Source organism: Hyperolius riggenbachi, chromosome 5 (assembly GCF_040937935.1).
Source record: "Hyperolius riggenbachi isolate aHypRig1 chromosome 5, aHypRig1.pri, whole genome shotgun sequence".
NCBI lineage: Eukaryota > Metazoa > Chordata > Amphibia > Anura > Hyperoliidae > Hyperolius > Hyperolius riggenbachi.
In genome coordinates, this window is record NC_090650.1 from 287,308,709 (window position 1) to 287,327,152 (window position 18,444).

At 44.3% G+C, this 18,444-nt stretch overlaps 1 long non-coding RNA gene across 1 annotated transcript; it reads right to left on the reverse strand.

Moving 5' to 3' along the window:
• Positions 1-8,061: 8,061 nt before the first annotated feature.
• On the reverse strand, positions 8,062-8,973 carry LOC137517673 (uncharacterized). The gene is made up of 2 exons (XR_011020621.1): positions 8,671-8,973; positions 8,062-8,365 (listed from the first exon to the last, which is right to left on the reverse strand). It is a non-coding gene; the product is annotated as an uncharacterized lncRNA (long non-coding RNA).
• Positions 8,974-18,444: the final 9,471 nt, after the last annotated feature.

The following is an 18,444-nucleotide window of genomic DNA, read 5'->3' on the forward strand; positions in this document are numbered from 1 at the left end:
CTGTGCTGATAAATTTTAATGACATATGTGATTGTCGTTATTGAGGTAAGCCACCTCCCCCTTTTCTCGAGTTTAATGTTTTTAAAGGGAACCTTAACTGAGAGGGATATGGATGTTTCCTTTTAAACAATACCAGTTGCTTGTCAGTCGAGCTGATCTCTTTGATTGCAGTAGTGGCTGAATTAAACACCTGAAACAAGCATGCAGCTAATCCAGTCTGACTTCAGTCAGAGCACCTGATCTGCATGCTTGTTGAGGGGCTGTGGCTAAAAGAATGAGAGACACAGGATCAGCAGGAAAGTCAGGTAACTGGTATTATTTTAAAAGGAAAAATGCACATCCTTCTCAGTTTAGGTTCCCTTTAACTTAGTCTGATTCACTCCTAAATGCCTCTTTCTCTCATGTTGATCCTCTGCCAGTAGAATGCCAGGCAACTGGTATTGTTTAACCACTTGCCGAACGCGCACTCATAACGCGCATCGGCAAAGTGGTAGATGCAGTACCAGCTACGCACATCTGCGTCGCCGGCTGCAGGCTAATTAATCAGGAAACAGCCGCTCATGCGAGCGGCTGCTTCCTGTCAATTCAAGGCGGGGGGCTCCATGAATAGCCTGCGGGCCGCTGATCGCGGCTCGCAGGCTAAATGTAAACACAAGCGGAATTAATCTGCTTTGTTTACATTTTTACAACGCTGCTATAGCAGCAGCGTTGTACTAGATCAGCGACCCCCAGCCAATCAGCGGCCGGGGATCGCTGTCACATGACAGGCATGAGCCTGTTAGAGGCTGCACAGGACAGATCCGTTCCTGTGCAGCTTCCGATCTCCGGGGCAGGGAGGGAGGAGAGGGGGAATCCTGCGGTGGAGGGGGCTTTGAGGTGCCCCCCCCCCCGCTAGCCACACGCAGGCAGGAGCGATCAGACCCCCCCCAGCACATCATCACCCTAGTGGGGAAAAAAGGGGGGCGATTTGTTCTCTCTGCCTGCTATTTGATCTGTGCTGGGGGCTGTAGAGCCCACACAGCACAGATCTTCTAAATCAGTGCTGGTCCTTAAGGGGGGGTAAAGGCTGAGTCCTGAAGTGGTTAAAGAGACAATGAAGCGAAAAAAAATATGATATAAATTGGTTGTGTAGTACGGATAATTACTAGAAGATTAGTAGCAAAGAAAATATTCTCATATTTTTATTTTCAGTTATATAGTGTTTTTTTTATAACATTGCATTATTCTTTAATATTTGCAGTTTCCACACTACTCAGCATTCTAAATGTTTTTACAGAGCAGTCTTGTGAACTATTGACCTGTCATTTTGAGAGAAAAAGAAAATCCCTGACTGACAGTTGCGATAATAAATTTCAGCAGACAGACCTCTCTGCGACTTTGAAAGTCATGGAGCTCAATGACATTTTTGCATAGAGATAGCAACTGGAGTTTCTTAACTCTTCTTGTACTGGAAACAATTAGACTTATGTCTCCGCTCAAAATGTTTTATTTCTAGCTGTACTACACATACAAATCATTATATCATAATTTTTTTTTCTTTGCTTCAGTGTCTCTTTAACCTCTTTAAGGCTAGGAGCACACCATATGTTTGTATTTGCAAAAAGTATGTGTTTTTTCACAGCAGCTTAGGCCTGATTTACACTGGCTCTGTTTGCATGTTTAAAAACCGGGGTGCTCGGATACCCCTTTTCAAAATCCGGATTGACCCGGATCCAGATACCCAGATATCCGATCCGGGTCAGATATCTGATTTCAAAAATGTCCAATCTGAATCCGAATCGGATATCCGACCCTAGTGTCCGGGATATCAGGGCAAATTTGGGTATCCGGATAGAAAAAACAGAAGTGGCCTTTAAAGTGGTCTAACACCCAGCATTTCAACTTTGCTTTAAAAGATTGCTTACAACTTATAAACTATTATGCCAGATTTTTTTTTAGCAGAAATTCACTGAATGGATTAAACATGACATTTTAGTGCTGCATTTAGCTAGAAATGCTCCTCGTGCTTGCTTGTTTAGTTACAAATGTATCTATCTACAATGTAACAAACAAACACTGCTCTGAGACAACAAAGAGGGCTTCCCCGGCAGGCTTTTCAAAGGTCTATTTGTATTCCAAATAAAGATACATTTTGTAACTAAAGATAAGAACGGATGCGGATTCCTAGTTAAATCCAACACTAAAATGTCATGTTTAACCCATTCAGTGAATTTCTGCTTAAAAAAAAAATCTGGCATAATAGTTTGTAAGCTGTAAGCAATCTTTTAAAGCAAAGTTGTAATGCTGGGTGTTAAACCGCTTTAAATTGCTTTAAAAACGTTTTTTAGGGTATATGAGGCATGTAGCATCCTTACTTTGTAAAGGGGAACACTAATTGATGATGTGGGGACTTAAAATCCCCCACCCCCCAAAAAATGTCTGTCAATTAACATTAGGCCTAGGTTCCACACAGCGGTCGTGCAGCCCACATTGTGTCCAAAGTCCAACCGCACAACTGGGACATGACAGTTTTCAGCCAAGACACCTCCAAAAAATTACACAGCAATTGTGTTTTGGGTTAAATATAGGTGGTATCAGTGGCCTCTGGCACCCTGGCCTGGAGGTGGTAGAGAAAAAATGCCGAAGAGTCGCATTGCATGTTAAAATGGGGATTGCAGTGGCACACCTAACAAATTTGACACCCTGTGCTGATTATTTACAGACCCCCACCTCCTCCCCCCCAAAAAAAACACACAATGTTTTTATGGGAGGACACCAAGAGTGCCGCTGAAAATTTTGGGGGATTTTGGGGGAAAAGGAGTCATGAGTATTTCGACGGAGCTAACCATTATGAAACTCTCTACTCTATACAGTGCTGTGGAAGATGTCAGTGCTAGATATATACATAATAATAATATGGTAGAACATTAGACAGCTATGGTACGATTAGATTATGAGCTACTCTGAGGACAGTCACAAAAGGGGGACATACGAAAGAGGGGGATGCATAGGAGGGGGGGGGGGGATAAAAAAGGTAAACAAGACAGAGAGCCTGGTGGGAGAGGAGGAATGGCAGGTAGACCTCTCACCAGGGCTGCAGATATCACCAGTGCTGTTTGGCAGTGACATGCTGTTAAAAGGAGCCACTAAAATCTGAAAAGAGGAAAGGGTTATGGGGAAGACAACAGGGTGGGAGAGGAAGCTGGGAAAAGCAATTAGATTACCTGCAATCAAGCTACTCTAAATTGCCTGGAGCTTGCGTCTCTGCTCACTACAGAAGTCGGCTGTCAGCACCGTATCACTGGCTTCTGCAACAGCAGACTGCCCTGCAATATTGATTAATTACTCTGATCAGGATAAATAATCAATAGTCCAGGGCACTCTGGTATACAGCAGTCACTGCACATGGCTACTAATGACAGGCAACTTCTGAAGCACTAAATACATCCTGCCACCTCTCCCTGCTAATGTACCAGCTGCTGCACAGCAATCATTCTCTCTACTCACTCTGCTGCTTTGCATATTCATTCACTGCAGGCTGTGTGTAGAGAGCGAGGAGACACATTGCTTACGGGACAGGAAGGGGGAGGGGTGCCACATCTAGTGCAGGAAGAAGTCCAGTCCCCTGCACTGCCTGCTGCTATTTTCCCAAATGTTGCCCAAATTATGAAAAAAGGTGGAAGAACACAGTGACTGAGCACCACAGCGGCACCCCTAGCCATGGCTACGCCTGATGCTGTGAGCACCTGTAGCCTTATGGTAGGTACACCACAGGGGGTTGCAACACATATAGAGAAGCATACAGTACCATTGAAAGTATGCTTCACTGCTACTGTAAATGCACATGTTCCCTTGTAAATACACTGCATGATGCACATTAATCCGATGAAGCCTGAAGTGATAGAGAAATGTGCCGATTTGAATTTACTGAAGACTTATATTTAGTGATGATCGTAATCAGCTAAACTTTTGCGTAAATTATCGCAATTTCGCCTATACGTAATTACAGATTGTTAATCCAATGTACTTTGTATAAGCATTTGTAATTACGCATGAATTTATGTACAATTTACGCATAAATTTGTGTCGACTTTGGTGGTGAAGAGCAAAGCCACCACACATGTTATTGCATGCACTCAGACAGGTACAAGACAGGACTATAGATTGGAGTGTAACTAGACAAGTAAGACGCAATGGCAGCGCAGTGCGATGTTGCGCTGCCTTATCGATAGCAAGCACTCAGACAGGTACAAGACAGGACTAGATTGGAGCGTAACTAGTAGCAACCACAGCTCACAGTCAAGTCCACAGAAGCAGAGCAAGCTGGCTAACAACAATCGCCAGCAAGCATCCACACAGACAAAACTACAGGAAAGAACATAACTAATAGCAACCGCAGCCTATAGTTATGTTCCCAGAACTAGAGTAGCAGGAATACTACCAGTCACCAACGTGGTGATGGCAGAATCCAAGCTATCAGGATAATGGATTCACTGACCCACCGCGGATGCAATGAACGTCCATCAGGTATGGAAACTAGGCAATAAACAATAATACAGAAAAATAATACATGGCTCAACTAATGGATAAATATATATTAGCAAGTCTGCATATATATTTATCAAGAACTAGCTAAAGCACAAGTAATAAGGTCGCATCGAACTACAATAAAAGAACTATACAGAGTAGCGCAGTGCCCAGCAGACCAGCATGATGGGCGAGGTCTAAAAGGGGAGGTTTAAAATGGATGCAAGCATGTAAATCTCCACACAGCTGAATGGTAATCATTCAATCCTGAGCTGGCTTGATTACAATTTGCTAGCTGGTTGTGAATGCAAAGGACTCCCATAGGAAATACATGCAGTATTATGTAACAACATGCCTGCAGGAAATCCAGGGCTATCTGGCCGCAGCTCAGCTGCAACAAGCAATTGGTGGAATGATGACAGCATCCCGAGCTGCCCAGAACTGCAGAGCAATTGCAAATGACAATGTGACTCATTGCGAATGCACAACCGAATGCAGGCAGACAAGCCAGAACTGTCCATTTGCGGCTCCACTGCAACAAACAGAGGTCGTTTGGAATATGATATCATACGACTAAAAGTTTGGAGGACCCATGGGACCATCTATGATAACCAGGGTCTCTCAATTCAACCTTATAACATGGGTTGTAAGTGGCTGGTAAGCCTTATTCCTTTTTTTTGGGTGCTGGGATTTGTAGATATTCCAAGGAACCAAGCACGGTGGAGTTGAACATATATATTTGCTTTTGACCTGTGCTAGTTTGTTTACGGTATATTACTGTTTGGCCATTAGACGCTGTTCTCTCTTAGCTTCGGTCACAAACTACTATCCATTGGCGCTATTCTCTTTTCTACAGATATTGTCTTTAAATCAAAACTGAGTCTAATTTCCCTTCATTTGATCTCATCTCTTCCCTGTTTTACACACCTAAAGAAAAGTTTTATCAATGTATATTGCAATCTCATCTTGCTGGACAAAGCTGCAGTATGGATTGCCTTTGTGTCATAGAACCTGCCATATTGTTTTCTGCAAATACTGCAAATTATATCACCTACATCTGACACTCTTTCTGACTCTAAACAGTTAATATACTGATGCTTCTGATGGCATGACATGCATCAGGAGCAGGAGGATGTCAGCATACAGTACTCAGCTGGCCAGAGGAAGAGATGACCTGATGCAGCATGGACTAGGAAAATAAAGCAGTGCTCCCCGCCATTACTCTGCACAAGATGGTGGAGGATGAGCAGGTCCTATAGTTTCCATGGTCGTAAGGGTCATGGGGGATTCTTTGTGCCACTGGGAATCAATAGCACTGGCTGTGATTGTTCTTCATCACAAAATAATTGGGTTCCCAGTATGAAATTTAAAGGAAATGTTAAGTGAATGGTAATGCAGCCAGTTACTTACCTGGGGCTTCTCCCAGACCCCTGGAGTCCCTCTGGTCCCTCACCATCATTCCATGCTGCTCCGTTGCTCCGCCTTCCCCCCTGAAAGCTGCTTGCACGGCACTTTGTTGCACACCTCCTCCATCACACTCCAGTCTGCACTTGTGCAGTAAGTAAAAATTGCTACTGCGCATGCACAGAATGCTCCAGACAACAGGAGCAGAGGCGTGCAGCCAAGGCCACGTATGCACAGTAGCCGCTGACTGGCTGAGCTATTCAGCTTATGAAGGGGAGCAGCAGAGGTATAAAGCAGCACAGAATGATGGCAAGGGACCAGAGTGACTTTAGGGGGCTAAGGAAGCCCCAGGTAAGTAATTGGCCACATTACATTACACTTATTATTCCCTTTAAGCCCTAGTGTCATTGGATTAACTGGTTACTAACTGTCCAAGTGAGCCTGTGTGGGATATATTTTAAGTTTGTATTTGTATGAATGATTAATCTTCTGGGAAACCTCTACAATGCTGACATAATGCCCTTAATAGATTTACAATGGTAAAAAGAGAGACAAAAGCTGCAAACCCTATTAAATATAACTATAATTCACAGCTTTCAATATGACAGTACCAGGAAATTTTGCAATTAAGAAAATGCCAATATTTGCTTTCTCTCTTTCATGATTTAGTAAAACTTAGAAGTAGGTAGTAAATATTATGTTTCACTAGATGTGACAAGCCCATTTCTTTATTCTTTCATGCAAGACAAACAGAAATCAACAGCCAACAACATAAACTGGAATTTTGTCAAGTTCCAATTATTATCTTGCTGGTGGGGAAGATCAAAGAATAATTGAAGTCTCTGGTCCTGAAGTCATATAATGGACAAACAATTTCAGCTGTTAGTAGATATAATTCTAGATACCAATCCTTAACTTTTCTACATTTGATGAAACGTCAGTGTCTGGCAGCAGAAAACTCAGCAATTTGTTGCTCTATATATTGTTTTGCAGGATAAATCTTCACCAGAGCACTTCTGCAAATGAAAGCTTATACTTTATTTTATTTTTGTTGTCTTTGTTCATTCAATAATCTCATTTCGGCTATGTACGCGCAGCTTTTTTTTCCTTTGCAATGACTTACTTCATCTGATAAAACAAAATACACCTATTAAAATTCTTACAAACTAACTGACGTACTACCTTCAGAACCCAACTAAATTTTCATGTTCTAAAAGACAACCAGCAGTCCTGGCTAGTTGTGATGAGTTAGTCATATGTCACTTTCTTTAGTGTGCCTGTTTAGACTGGAAATTGCTTTATATAGCTGCATATCCTCCTATCCTTTTGCAGTGCTGGATTTACATCTCAAGAGCTTAAAGGCACAGAAGACTTGGGGCCATATGCAATTCACTTTTTCACCTGAGTTTTCTCCTAGGTGATATTTTTAAACTTGTCAATAAAATGCATGTTAAGCCTCCAGAAGGCAAGAAAATAATTAAAATAATTTTGATAGTACTTTTTCACCAATTTTTTGGTACTTTTTTAGTTGAAAAGTACTGGAAAGTTATTTAAAATCAAAGATGAAAAATTATCTCCTAGGTGAAAACTCAGGTGAAAAAGAGAATTGCATATGGCCCCTGGTGTCTTAAACTCTACCCCTCAAAGATGATGCACTCTAAGGGCTCGTTCACACTAGGGGCATTTTTGCCCTTTTTTTCGAGCGCAAGCGATTTTCAAAATCACCCCCAAAACCTAACCTAGCCTAAAAGTCCTAACAGCAAAGGGGAGGGAGAGAATGATCAGCTGTCACTGATTGGAACTGGAGCTCACATGGGGAGAAGCAGAGAAGCATGGCTATCAAGGCAGCCTTCCCCAGTGCACAGAGAAGAGGCACCACCATACAGTAAGCCATAGGATTGGATAGGTTACTGGGAATACCTTCTGCTGCTGTGACTGCATGTCTGTATCTGCTTGTGAGTAGCTGGTGTTACTGCATGCTTTTGACTACACCACCTCCCAAACAGCATTAGGTGTTCCCTTTGTACCCTCCCCCTTAATAGAGGTGCCACAGCTCCCTGCAAGACCCCACCCTATAGAAGCACAATAGCTATCAGTGTAACACCTCTGAAATGCTTTAACTGTAAAGAAATCCTACAGACACCAATCAAATTATTTTAAAGAAATATTTATATTAAATCATATGGATAAAAAAAGTTCAGTGACAAAACATTCATAAACTTCTTTTTTCACAGAATGAATATAGGTAGGCCTATTATATATCTTCAGTCTGTTAGAATCATAGCTAGTTCAGGAGCCATATATGTGATGTGATTCAGGTTATTAGCATTTACTTTCCAGAATTTTCCTCTTACAGTACTCCACTGTCTGCAACTTCTTCACCGTTGTCTTTTTAAAGTGGACCTGAATTCTTTCATAGGACAGAAGGAATAGTGGAAAAATGTCTGGCGGTTACCTAGCAACATCCAGGATGAAACAAATATGTTGAATTGCTGATTGTGAATGATCACTTAACATATAAGAAGCACCGCTGTCTCCTCTGTATTTTGTCTGCCATCTGTAGTCACACAATCTCTCCAGACACTGCACTTCAGTCTTCACTCTTTTTCTTTAATCCTGTCACTTGTTTCTCTGTCTCACTCTTGTATGCATTGCTGTCCTGTTGTCCCTGTGTCACTATAATGTCTCTGCTGTTTTCTGTCATCTCTCTATGTTACAGGTATTTTTTTAATATCCTTGTCTTTCTTTCTTATTGCTTACTTTTTCTCTTCTGGGTTATCTCTCCAGTAATGCTGCTCTTTATTGGCCAGTAGCTGTGAGTGGTCGCTCTCCTCTCCTGTAATGCCTGCAGCTCTCTTTCTCTTCCTTAGTTTAGTTTTCAGTAAGTGCTCACTTGTCTGTGGCTCTGCCTTGCTCAGACTGTCTCACCAATAGCTGGTCTCTTCTTGTGTCTCTGCTCTATTTTCTCACACATTACACTTATTTCTTGCTGCAGTAGAGTATGGTATGACACACTTATTTCTTGCTGCATCATCAGCTCAGTCTCAATGGCTTACTTGGCTCCTCCCCCTCACTAGCCTTCAACTGCCAAAAACCCAACTGTTACTTCTGCCCTGCAAAAGCCCAGCTTCTCACTCCTTTATCCTGCTCATGGGCTCCTCCTGGTGGCACCTGCAGGCTCCCTTTACAACAGCACTTTCCACAAAAACGAAATGCGTATTTAACCCTTGGTGTGTGTGTCTGTTGCAATGACACACACACACACACAGGGTTACATCAGCATTTCCCCCACCCCAAAGAAGCACCACAGCTCTAAGCATGCTCCTCCACTCCAAATCGCCAGCACTGCTCCCAGCATGCTCCTCCCCCTCTTCTGAGGTTCCATAGCTCCAAACAACCCTCCTCTACAGATGCACTGCAGTTCAAGCATGCCCCTCTATCTCCATGTAGTATTGGGTTGTCCCCTAAGGCTGGCATGGTAAACCCCCCCCCCCCCCAGTCTCCCCCAATGTAGTTAGTGTTTCCCTTGGAGCCTTTGCAGAGTATTCACAGCAGAGCACACTTACATGCCTGTCACTCCTTTGTGCTTCATCCTTGCAGCAGGTGCCTCATCTCCTTGACCCAGCAGCACATGTGTATGTACATGTCACCAGGTCATGGAGATGAGGCATCTACAAGAATGACGCACACAAATGGAGGAAGCCTGCAAGCTGGACAGGTGAGTGCACTCCACTGTAAATACTTTACAGTGGCATACCCTACGGGGTATTGGAGGGTGCCTGGGGACCTGGAAGCCAGGTCTGGGACCCTGGGAGATAACCCAATACCTTATGGAGAAGGAGGGGCATGCTGGAAAATGTGGTGCCTTTGGAAGAGGAGGAGCATCTTGGGAGCTGTGGTGCCTCTGTGGAAAGGAGGAAATGCTGGGAGATGTTATGCCTCTATGGAGAGGTGGGGGCATGCTGGCAGCTGTAGTCCTTCCATGGGGGTGAATCCTGGGAGCTGTTTATAGATTACATCTATGGAAACAGTGGCCCTGGCTAGCCCCACTATTCTTACCTTACCCTACCCTGGTTGAATTCTTCACCCTGGACACCCCCTCAGTTCTGACTGCCCTCCACCATCCTTTCTTTTTGCACCCCCAATCACCCCAATCTCTTCTCACCCTGGCCACTTTTTCAGCTGCTGCCCCTTTCCATACTTACATTCCCTCCCTCCTTTCTCCAGTTGACTTCACCCTCAATTCTAAATACCCTCTGCATTTATACATCTCCTCTAGTTTACCTCCTTCAGTTCTAACTGCCTTCTTCCAGATCTAACTTGCACATGCCCAGTTCGGACATGCTCACTAGTGTTGGGCGAACATCTAGATGTTCGGGTTCGGGCCGAACAGACCGAACATGGCCGCGATGTTCGGGTGTTCGAGCCAAACTCCGAACATAATGGAAGTCAATGGGGACCCGAACTTTCGTGTTTTTTAAAGCCTCCTTACATGCTACATACCCCAAATTTACAGGGTATGTGCACCTTGGGAGTGGGTACAAGAGGAAAATTTTTTTACCAAAAAGAGCTTATAGTTTTTGAGAAAATCGATTTTAAAGTTTCAAAGGGAAAACTGTCTTTTAAATGCGGGAAATGTCTGTTTTCTTTGCACAGGTAACATGCTTTTTGTCGGCATGCAGTCATAAATGTAATACAGATGAGAGGTTCCAGGAAAAGGGACCAGTAACGCTCACCCAGCAGCAGCACACGTGATGGAACAGGAGGAGGGCGGCGCAGGAGGAGAAGGCCACGCTTTGAGACACAACAACCCAGGCCTTGCATGCGGACAAGAAGCGTGCGGATAGCAATTTGCTTTTTGTCGGCATGCAGTCATAAATGTAATACAGATGAGAGGTTCCAAGAAAAGGGACTGGTAACGCTAACCCAGCAGCAGCACACGTGATGGAACAGGAGGAGGGCGGCGCAGGAGGAGAAGGCCACGCTTTGAGACACAACAACCCAGGCCTTGCATGCGGACAAGAAGCGTGCAGATAGCAATTTGCTTTTTGTCGGCATGCATTCATAAATGTAATACAGATGAGAGGTTCCAGGAAAAGGGACCGGTAACGCTAACCCAGCAGCAGCACACGTGATGGAACAGGAGGAGGGCGGCGCAGGAGGAGAAGGCCACGCTTTGAGACACAACAACCCAGGCCTTGCATGCGGACAAGAAGCGTGCGGATAGCAATTTGCTTTTTGTCGGCATGCAGTCATAAATGTAATACAGATGAGAGGTTCCGTAAAAAGGGACCGGTAACGCTAACCCAGCAGCAGCACATGTGATGGAACAGGTGGAGGGAGGCGCAGGAGGAGAAGGCCACGCTTTGAGACACAACAAACCAGGCCTTGCATGAGGACAAAAAGCGTGCGGATAGCAATTTGCTTTTTGTCGGCATGCAGTCATAAATGTAATACAGAGAAGAGGTTCCGTAAAAAGGGACCGGCAACGCTAACCCAGCAGCAGCACACGTGATGGAACAGGAGGAGGCGCAGGAGGAGAAGGCCACGCTTTCAGGCGCAACCCAGGCCTTGCATGAGGACAAGAAGCGTGCGGATAGCAATGCATTTTGTCGCCATGCAGTCATAAATGTAATACAGATGAGAGGTTCCATAAACAGGGACCGGAAACGCTAACCCATCACAGATGTTAATTGTTCATGTTACTTGGTTGGGGTCCGGGAGTGTTGCGTAGTCATTTCCAATCCAGGATTGATTCATTTTAATTTGAGTCAGACGGTCTGCATTTTCTGTGGAGAGGCGGATACGCCGATCTGTGATGATGCCTCCGGCAGCACTGAAACAGCGTTGCGACATAACGCTGGCTGCCGGGCAAGCCAGCACCTCTATTGGTGCTCCACTGTGGCCTGTACGTGAACCGTCAGGGGAAACATCTCTTCCCTTGCCCCTCCCTCTTTCACAGGATTTCTTCTTCATTTCACTTATTCTTAAAGTACACGCTGACTGGCAGCAGTACAGTGGCAGTACAGAAATGCTATACAGTGGCGGGTGAGCGGTGTACTACTGTTCCCAGCAGCGATACAGAGCACAATGCTATACAGTGGTGGGTGAGCGGTGTACTACTGTTCCCAGCAGCGACACAGAACACAATGCTATACAGTGGTGGGTGAGCGGTGTACTACTATTCCCAGCAGCGACACAGAGCACAATGCTATACAGTGGTGGGTGAGCGGTGTACTACTGTTCCCAGCAGAGACACAGAGTGGCAGTAAACACAATGCTATATAGTGTGGGTGAGCGGTGTACTACTGTTCCCAGCAGCGACACAGAGCACAATGCTATACAGTGGTGGGTGAGCGGTGTCCTACTGTTCCCAGCAGCGACACAGAGCACAATGCTATACAGTGGTGGGTGAGCGGTGTACTACTGTTCCCAGCAGAGACACAGAGTGGCAGTAAACACAATGCTATACAGTGGTGGGTGATCGATGTACTACTGTTCCCAGCAGAGACACAGAGTGGCAGTAAACACAATGCTATACAGTGGTGGCTGAGCGGTGTACTACTATTCCCAGCAGCGACACAGAGCACAATGCTATACAGGGTGAGCGGTGTACTACTGTTCCCAGCAGAGACACAGAGTGGCAGTAAACACAATGCTATATAGTGTGGGTGAGCGGTGTACTACTGTTCCCAGCAGCAACACAATGACTGGGGGGACCCTGGCTAGCCTGGCTGGAGAGAGAACTACCCTGCCTGCCTACCCAAAGCTAAACCCACAGACAAATGGCGAAGAAATGACGTGGATCGGGTATTTATTTACCCAAACCACGTGACCCGTTTGGCCAATCAGAGCGCGTTCGGGTCCGAACCACGTGACCCGTTCGGCCAATCACAGCGCTAGCCGAACGTTCGGGGAACGTTCGGCCATGCGCTCTTAGTTCGGCCCTATGGCCGAACGGTTTGGCCAAACACCATCAGGTGTTTGGCCGAACTCGAACATCACCCGAACAGGGTGATGTTCTGCAGAACCCGAACAGTGGCGAACACTGTTCGCCCAACACTAATGCTCACCCAGGGCCATGATTGCACAATGTTCGGCCAGAGAGGGACCCAGTACTGGAATGGTGGGAAGTAAGATGTATTTAGTACTTTCAGTTAGGGATCTATGTTCGCTGTATATGTCTGTGTAAGTGTGTGTTTAAAGCGGAACTTCAGCCTAAACAAACATACTGTCATCAAGTTACATTAGTTATGTTAATTAGAATAGATAGGTAATATAATCTATTACCCACCCTGTTTTAAAAGAATAGGCAAATGTTTGTGATTAATGAGAGCTGCCATCTTTGTCATGGGGGCAGCAATATTTTTGGTTGAAAGGAGGTGACAAGGAGCAGGATACACAGTTCCAACTATCCTGTGCCCTGATTACCTCTCCCAGCTGCACACGCTAGGCTTCAAATGTCAAATTCAAAATTAAAAAAAAAATAAAAATTGCACCAAAACAGCAGAACGAGAACAACAAAATCAGAAATCCCATCATGCTTTGCACAGCATCAGGGGAAAAAAGCCCGGGCAGTTTTTTTCTGTGCAGCTAAAAATGAGGCTTGTATAAGAGAAACAAAGTTCTGATGCTTTGAAAATGTTAAAGAAACAGAAGTCTTTTCAGTGCTGCTGAGTAGATTTTTAGTCCGGAGGTTCACTTTAACTGTATTTTGCATTTGTGTATTGATGGAGGGGTGGGGTTGATGAGCATGCTGTCAGTTGAGGGGCAGCTGGACTTGGGCGGGGCGGTAAAAAGTACAAATACGGCCCTGGTTATGGTTCACCAAGAGAAATTAATTTGTTCATGATAATTTGAAATGTTGTGAACAGCCCTTATCTTCAACATTCAGTAAAAGACCAGTTTAGAGACAAATTATATAATGTTCCGAGTTTTAGTTCTAAAGTTAAATAAACTATAGCAGTACTGTTGATGATCCACTACTAATTAGTTACACACAAATATGATTTTTACCTCTTTAAAAGAAATTGTGGTTTTGTTTCATACATAACAGCCTGTGAAATGTCCATTACATTACTGAATTTTGGTTACTGAAACAACAGTGACACAGACCATTAGTTTCATATGCACAATAGAAAAATAATCCACAACAGACCGTTACTTGCCAAAAACAATAACACATAAAAATGTCATCTTTTATACGCTTTTGTGATATTAAACGTGTTGGAAATTTATGACTTATTAAGATATAATGTGAATACTATTGGAATACTTAAACTCATTAACATAAAAATGCCATTAGGCTGAAACATTAAATACAAAACTATTGGAAAAATAATAGAGAAACTCTAATAGGAACAGAGCAAGATAACGACAGTTAATTATTTCCGCTGATATTTATTATCGCTAACTGTCTAAATAAAATGTACCTTTTAAACTATTATCTGTACACACCTAGTGATTTTAACTGGTTCATTCTCCACTGTATCGATAACCCTTCAAGAAAGCATGCATAACAGCACTTTAAAAAATAAATAAAAAGGCAATGCAGGCATATTTTAAATCTAAACTCTCTGGTATGTGAAAACCACTAAATCCAATTTACTGGTTGTTGTTAGTTGCTGTTGTTTTTAATTAAATTATTGCCAGATTTAGAATGTCCAAATGTTTCTTATCTGATCTTACATCCAAATTATTATTTAAATTACAAACAAATTTATAAATATTTAATAATTTCTAAAACAGACAATTTGGATATGAGTTGTGTTGGAGAATTTTGAGCACCACCATAGGCACCCACGTACAGGGCCGGGCCGACACATAGGCTCAGGAGGCCGAAGCCTCTGGGCGGAGCTCACTGCAGTCTGGGAGGGGCGCAAGGAGCAGGTCTGTGTATTGCCTGGCTTGCCGCCCACCATCCCCGCTGACTGTATTCATGCTGGGCTCACTGGCCGGTGCCTGATGAGAGGCAGGAGAGCTGGGGCGGGTGATCCACGCTAGCTGCAGATCAGCCTGTTATGGAGAAATCGGCTGTCTGCTGCGTGCTGTCCCCAGTCTCCAGTGCGTGTGTGCATACACAGCAGAGCGCCCCTCCCCTCCTCTCCTGTCACACTGAGGGGGCGGGGCTGAGCACTGTGGACTGGAGACCAGGGAAATTCAGGAAAGAGGCAGTCGAACTCTGGAAGACAGGTACATAATTATGTGGGGAATTGGTTGGGTAGAAGCACTGTGAGGAAGAGGGGAAAGTGTCCAGAGCAGAATCTGCAGGCATTTTTCTGCTCACATCCAGCATACACACTCTGCCTGTTCCTGAGGCTGAGCTGAAAAGATCAGTTTCCCTAATGCTGCTGCCACAGTCAGTGTACATGAGACACTCATAGCTGGGAGTCCTCTCTCCTTCCCTGAAGCTGCTGCATGATTATGTGGGGGCAGTAAGATAACAGGACTAATAACTGCAGTGTTAATATGCCAGAGCTGGGCTTCCTGTGTGAAAGGAGAGCACAGAGGAGAGTGACTATAAGCTGTGTTTCAGGTCTGGGATCATGCTTCTATGTCACCAACACACTCATGCCTCTCTCCCATTCCCTATCACTCTAAATTCCTCCCTTGTCATGATGCTTTATTTCCCCTTAACCACACCCAACCCACTCCCCTCTCCAAAAGCATCCCATCAGTGGTGTAGCTAAGAAGCTGTGGGCCCCGATGCAAGTTTTACAATGGGGCCCCCCAAGCACTCTATACATAGCAATTAATACGGCGCACCAAAACCTTCCAATGGCCACTACAGTGTCAGAGGTGCAAGAAGGGGATGGGGAGCAGCTTGTTAACGATTACCACTATTCAAAGTATCTATAGAAGTGATAATTATGAGCACAGGACCAATAGAGCGCTAATACTTTGGTTGAGGAAGGGCCCCGATGCAGTCGCAACCTCTGCACCCCCTATTGCTACGCCCCTGCATCCCATCAATGTTTCACTTTTAAAGTGGGCTTAAACTCTTGAACAGGACAAAAGGAAAACTGAGAGAAATGCACCCTGTATGTATTTAGAGAGCTTAGCCTGTCTAATTCCCCCTCATCTGTGACTAATCACAAGTGTTAATTTGGTCTCTCCCTTGTGCCACCTGATTGACATGGAAGATAAGGCATATAAGCCCATTTGAAAGCACATCCTGTTAGCAATATGTCTGCTTCCATGAAAGCAGGAAGTAGAAAGTTCAGATTTATTGCAGGATTTGTATCGGCTGCAACAAAAAAAAATGTTTTTCTATGAAGGTCTTTATGCTATTACCTATATTTTAGAGCAGAGAGGAAATTCAGGTCTGCTTTAAAGTGGCCTCTACCGATACAATTCACCAGACAATCAGTTGTCCTGGACCACTAATGAACGCTTACCAGTATATCGAATTCGATCAAATTGATGGAATCAGTCTGTATTAATTCTGTTAATGAGCAAATTGGATAGCAGCTTTCCTTCCATTAGTGGACCTGAACAATCATTTCTGATCAATGTTATCAAATCAGATAATCAATTGTCTGGAGAATTGTATAATGAATGGCCACTTTAAGTATTTATATAGTGCTGATGCCCCCCATAGCATGTTACAGAGTATATAACAATACTGCTGATTATCCTCAGAGCTTAAAATGTAATCCTGCAATAGTCATAGTGTAATGTCTCTACCATATTATTTATTTATATAGCAGTGATACCTTCTGCAGCACTTTACAGAGTACATAGTCATGTCACTGACTGTTCCTTTGGAGGAGCTCACAATCTAATCCTACCATAGTCATAGCCTTATGTCTTACCACATTATTATTATGTATTTATATAGCACATCTTCTGCAGCACTTTGAAAAGTACATAGTCATGTCACTGACTGTCCTCAGAGGAGCTCACAATCCTACCCTACCATAGTAATAGTCTAAAATGGGGGGGAGGGAGGCGCATCTGGACAGCTCAGCCTCTGTTGATAGTGGACCTTGTCCCAGCACTGCCCACGTATGAGAGGAATTGGCGTGGGAAACTTTGGCGCAGGATACAGCCGAAATATGGCTGATCCTGCTGCTGCACAAGTTCCCGACCATGTTAAATACTATTCCCCCTCCAGGCCGCCATGGATGGTGGGGAATGAAGTAATTCGGCTTCCAGCTATTGCTGGAAGCCAAATTATTGTCTTTTAAAAGTAACTTCAACTTCGTCTTCTGACGGTGCCAAAGTGACTCCCTGTGCGCTGCTATAGCCGTAATTCCTATTACGGCCTATGGTGGTGCTGGCTGCGCCCAAATCTCCTGCGCTGGATTCACTGTGTTTGTAGGCACCCATATTAATATAAGTAAATACCAGCTATAACTGTAACTCTTGGCAGGGGATGTAAATGCTGCAGGAATGGTGGTGGGCATGCTGGGAGCGGTTCAGCGGAGTTGGTTTAGTGCTAGGAGTAGGTGGGGAGTAGTTAGTGCTAGGCTTACATAAGGGAGTGTTAGTGTGAGAGTTATGGTACAAGGGTTAAAGTAGAATACGGTTATAACTACCAATGTTCTACTACTGGGAATAGTAGATTGTTACAATTTTATTACAGATATTCTACTATTGGGATAATAAAATATCAGTAAAATGACCAATATTCTGCTAATGCTATTTGGCACTCATTTTTCCACATACCTTTTTTGACTAGATAATGTACATCATTTCAAGCAGTTTTAGTTGTGAGCAGCGGCGTAACTAGAAATCACTGGGCCCACCTCCGAGGTATGGGTGCCGAAGCAGTTGGTTTCAGTGCACGGAGCCCACAGCCGGGTGCCCCCAGTACAGATAGCCAGGTATAGGTGCCCCCAGTATAGCCAGGTATAGGTGCTGTCCCCAGTATAGCCAGGTATAGGTGCCCTCAGTATAGCCAGGTATAGGTGCCCCTAGTATAGCTAGGTATAGGTGCCCCCAGTATAGCCAGGTATAGGTGCCCACAATATAGCTAGGTTTAGGTGCCTCCAGTATAGCCCGGCATGGGTGCCCACAGTATGGGTGGGTCTAGGTGGGCCCCAGGAGGGACTCGGGTCCCCCCGCAGCTGCATCTCTTGCATCCCCTATTTTTATGCCAGTGGTTGTCAGTGCAGGGCATACATAGAGTAGCCCCCTTTCAGTCATCATATGCCAGTAGATGTGAAAGTCAATGCGTCAGTACTCTGCATGGTCACAATTGTGTGCAAATGGTTAGAAAGGCAGATTTTGCCTGAAATAATTTGATTTGAGGGAAGGAGCCCTTCCTAAGTAACTCCTGTCTTTCATGTAAAGCTTTGATCATTGACCACCATCTCTTCACCCCATACAACAGCCCCTCAAGACATGGCTTATGTGACCTTTACAATAATTCTGAACTGGGTGGAGCAACCAGGGCAGAATTATTGTAAAGGTGACTTTAGCCACGGCCTAGAGGAGCTGCTGTATGGGCTGAGAAGATGGTGGCCAAGGATTAAAGCTTTACATGAAAGACAGTTGCAAATATACAGTAGTTGTAACTGCACAGGAGGA